The sequence below is a fragment of the Mustela lutreola genome, chromosome 10 (assembly GCF_030435805.1).
Source record: "Mustela lutreola isolate mMusLut2 chromosome 10, mMusLut2.pri, whole genome shotgun sequence".
NCBI classification, from domain to species: domain Eukaryota; kingdom Metazoa; phylum Chordata; class Mammalia; order Carnivora; family Mustelidae; genus Mustela; species Mustela lutreola.
The window spans coordinates 88873779-88878758 of record NC_081299.1 but is presented as its reverse complement, the minus strand read 5'-3'; the positions used below and the strand labels follow the sequence as shown (position 1 = coordinate 88878758).

The 4980-nt window shown below is 35.6% G+C and overlaps 1 non-coding gene across 1 annotated transcript; it reads left to right on the top strand.

The window, feature by feature from the left end:
• Positions 1 to 4354: 4354 nt before the first annotated feature.
• On the top strand, positions 4355 to 4498 carry LOC131810749 (U4 spliceosomal RNA). Its single transcript, XR_009345712.1, has one exon. It is a non-coding gene; the product is annotated as a U4 spliceosomal RNA (small nuclear RNA).
• Positions 4499 to 4980: the final 482 nt, after the last annotated feature.

Genomic DNA, 4980 nt, shown 5'->3' with positions numbered 1-4980 from the left:
TGGGGTATCACTCCACAATAAAAAAGAACGGTATCTTGCCATTTGCAATGACATTGTGAACCTAGAGGGTGTTATGCTAAGTGAAATAAACCAGACAGAGAAAGTCAAATGCCATATGATCTCACTTATGTGTGGAATCTAAAAAGCAAAACAAATGACGAAACAAACAGAAACAGACTCATAAATACAGAGGAAGAACTGGAGGTTGCCAGGAGGGAACAGGGTGGAGGATGGGTGAAACACATGAAGGGGGTTAAGAGGTACATACTTCCGATTATAAAATAAATCATGGGGATGAACAGCATGCAGAAATTCGTCAATAATATTGTAATGACTTTGTATGGGGACAGGTGGTAACTATGCTTATCATGTTATAAAACTGTAGAATGTATAAAACTGTAGAATCACTATATTGTACACCTGAAACTAATATAATGTTGTGTGTCAACTGTACTTCCATAAAAATAAAAATAAAGAAAAAAAAAAGACACCTTTCCAATAAAATGTAGAAATGAAAACATGTACTTCATTTTCCTTTGAGGTCATTTCTTTTTTTAAATGGTTTCATTGTGCCTTTTTGATGCTAAGGATAGATGGGATGAAAAAGATATTGTTCCTTCACAGAATGGTTTAAATTGCAGTAGAAGATGGGGTGCCTGGTTAAGCACTTCGTTAAACACCTGACTTTCAACCTTAGCTCAGGTCTTGATCTCAGGGTCCTGAGATTGAGCTTCTTGTCGGTCTCTGCCGTAACCATGGAGCCTGCTTAAGATTCTCTTTCTCCCTCTTCCTCTGGCCCTCCCTGCCATGCAATATAAACAAATAAATGAATAAATAAATAAATAAATAAATAGCAATGGGAGACATGAACATATAAATAGAATATTTCAGCATATTGTGGTAACTTAGTACTAAAAAAGGGCATTTTGTTTTGGTATAAAAGACAAAATTAATATGTAGTAGTTTATTTTTAAGTGAAGTGTTGACTTCTAAAGAAAGTTATTAAAAAGGATAATAATCAATTTATTGAAAAATAAAAGTAATTTGAATGTGTTTTAAAAACTAAAACATGGATTAATTAAGCAGCTCATATTGGAAAGTTTAGACTCCAAAATGTTGCTTGTTTAGATTTTTTTTTCATAAGGCAACCTGTGGCAGAGATTCTTAGCTCATTACCAAACATCTTTCTTTTCCTACTGGGGATATAGCAGGACTAAATGTTCCTACCTTACTTCCAACTGGACTTGAAGACAGTGACTGATTTCTCACCAATAGAATGTGAGTGAAAAGAATGAGCACCATTTCAAGGCATAACCATAAAAACTTCCCATGTGTAAACACTATGTATTCTCTCTCCTTCCGTTGTGATTTAGACGAGCATAATGATTGTTGGAATAGGGGACCCATAGATGGAAGGACTTTGGTCCCTGGGTCCCTAAATCACTAAATAGAAGAGAATGTCCCAATAATCAGGCCATCTTTTTATGGCTTTTAAGTGAACAAGAAATAAGGTTCAATGATGGGTGGGTCATTTTAATTTGGGGTTTACTCTACACAGTGGATAACATTATCCTAATATGCCAGCACTTATTTTTTTAACTGAAATATAAACACAACCCTAGCTATTTTGCCATAAGGGTTAATTGAGCATGTTTTTAGAACCACAGAATTTAAAGGCACAGATTGTGCAGAATTTTAGCAATAGGACATTAGACACAATTTAGTCCAACAGCCTCATTTTAGAGATGAAGAAATTGATCTAAATTACCAAGAACAATCCCAAACCCTTCTCTTTGTTCCCCCAGCTCCAGGGTTAATAGCTCTTTCTATAATTGCTACCTTTCTTTTCTCTTTTCACCTTTTCAGTTATTTCATTAAAACATTGTATCTGGTTAACAATCCTTCATATTGAATTTCCATTTTTCAAATAATTGGTGTGGTTTTTGTCTCCTTTCTGGAGCCTGGTATGGACACAGATCGTCTTTCTGTCTTGGTGAAACAAACAAGGATATGAAGCAAATTACAAGTTATCCCTTGTTACAAGTATCCCTTGTCTCTTCTGAAGTCACGTAGGAAGAAGGGTACAAATTTTAATGGTCTCAAATGCTTCCTTCCACACCGGATCATGGGTGGGGAATACCTGGCACATAGGTTGTTCCAGGATGGCTCTGACTCTTAATTAGCTTTGTTTATTGTCAAGACACACATGGGTGCTTTAGCGTAGTTGAGAATAACTAATGCAGGCTATAGTCACTATATGGTTAATTTAAACCAATTGTTTTTTGAGAACAATAAGTTAAAAACTGGAATTCTTCTCTTCCTTTATCTTTAATTCCTTTCTCTTAGAAATTGCTTAAAATTTTCAGCAAGGTGAACATAAAGAATTTCTCTATTTATTAAATCGTAATTTGTCATTTATATTGTCTAGATATTCTGCATTTCTTTTCTCAGTCCAATGATTTTCTCTACTGGCAAAGTGAGGTAAGCATTTCTGTGCATTGTGATCCTTACATTTAAGGAAGAATTCTTAGATTCATCTAAATGTTTGCTGAAAATAGAGTCACACTATTTATTACTTGTATTTTCAGAAAGATTCATTCAATCTACATTCACTATTAAGATGTACTTCCCATTCCTTTTTATCCAGACATGACTTTTCTTCCTATATGGTTGACCCTGCAGATTCATTATATGTCTATGTTCCTCATACAGCTGTTTCTGATTTTTCTCCCACAGTGGGGACAACGGGAATCTTACCCTGCTTACTTATGATTAGAGGACTATCTCAGACTAGAAAGAGATTCAAACCCTTTTTCACACTATGAAAAACAGAATCAAATTCCATATTGTAAGTAAAATAATTTAGCTATAGCCACTCAGGTATCTTACCCTTTAACTGTTGCATTTCCTGGCAACATTTGTTGCCATCCTGTTGCATTTCCTGGTAAGGTTTTTGCTTACCACACGCCTGGGATGCATTCTGAAGGGTATGGCATGGGCAATGGCCCATATGGCTGCCCCTCATGACTTGTCCCTCCCATGTAGCCCCAGCTGTCACAGAACTCTAAGACTATCTTCCTGTTGCACTTACTTCCTTTTTTTTCCCCCAGCAAATTTCAGAGGATTTTTAAAGATTGCTTTGCCTTCCATATCAGATGTAGATGATTGTCCTGAAACTCAGATCTATTTTACAAGCTCATAAGAGAAAGTCACTCCTTAACAACCCAGCAGGTGTCTCAGGGACCTAGGCCTAGCAAAGCAAAATCTGTGAACAATCTCACCCAGTATAAGTTGTCTGCTAGCCCCTTTGTCAGTTAGTGGCCCTAAACAGAACCTTAATTTGGGTCCCTTTATTTTTTTTTTATTTGTTTATTGCTCTTATTATTATTCTTTTAGTGAGGAGGAGTGTGCACTTGCACGCATGTGAGCAGGGAGAGGGGAGGAGCAGAGAGAAAGAGAATCTTAACCAGGCTTCACACCTAGCATGGAGCCCAACACAGTGCCAGTCCCACGATCCTGACATCAAGACCTGGGCTGAAATCAAGAGTTAGACATTTAACCTACTAAGCCACCGAGGTGCCCCTGGGTTCCTTTTAAAACAAAGTTTCTCAGTCCGACAGCAGAAGAGAGAGAGTGATTCAAAGAATGAGAAGGACTCAGTGAGCTATTGCTACTTCAAAGATGAAAGGGGCCATGCAGGATGAAAAAGAGGTACCTTTAGGAAAAAGAGTGGAACCTCTCTGGCAGTTATCAAAGAAAAGGGATCTCAGTTCAACAACCACAAGGAAATGAATCCTGCCAACAACCTGAGTGAGCAGAGAAGTGGATTCTTCACCAGAGCCTCCAGATAAAAGCCCAGCCCAGTGGACACTTTGAATTTTTTCTCACAATTCACGTAACAGAGAACCTAACTGAGCCTACCTGAACTTCTGACCAACAGAGCTGTGTGATAATAAATGAGTGTTGCTTCAAAATGCCAAGTTTGGGTAACTTGTTGCATAGAATTAGAAAAATAGCACAGTATTCGTACCTGAATTTCACTGTCTATTGTAATGAAAAAATTAAAACAATGAGATATATATTGGGCTCATAGTGATTTGGGGGAAGAACTTTTAAACTGCTTTGAAAGCTAGTATTTTAATGTAGCAGTGCCATGTTTATTAATAAATGCATTATTTTTAATTTAAAATTTAATTTTGTATGATTGATATTTCTTTCTATTTTATATTTTGGTGATTTTCTTCCATAGTACAATAAGCCTTAATAACAATAACAATAAATTCAGGAAATCTGATATATCTTAAAGTTTCTGATTACATAGCATATATCTTTTTCATAAACATATAGCACATATAGCTTTGCGCAGTGGCAGTATCGTAGCCAATGAGGTTTATCCGAGGCGCGATTATTGCTAATTGAAAACATATAGCACATATCTATATCATGAAATATTGCCCAGTAATAAAAAGTAATACATTATTGACACATAAAATTGGATGAAACGCAGGGAATTTCTCTGACTAAAAACCAAACAAAAATTTACATAGTTATTACTCAATTTATATAATATACTTGAAATGACAGAATTATAGAAATGAAAAATTGATCAATACTTGGTAGGGCTTAGGAACAAAAGATAGGCATGGGTCAGAAGTATGTGTGTGTAAAGATAAAAGAGCAATATGAAGCATCCTTTTGATGATAGAACTGTTTTGTATTATGACTGCAGTAGTGGATATATAAAATTACATATGTAATAAAATTGTGCAAAACCAAATTCACACAGTCACACAATAACATTCTCAACCTGGGTGAAATATAAGATATTGAGAAATAATGAGTCAACCTTGAAAATATATACTTGATAAAACATAGGCAATCAAGAAATGAGTTAAAACAAAGAACTTAGTGATGCTACATGAAAGGTCCAATAGAAATTTTGAGTAATAGATTTATTTAATGCACTGAGTCGAACCAAAA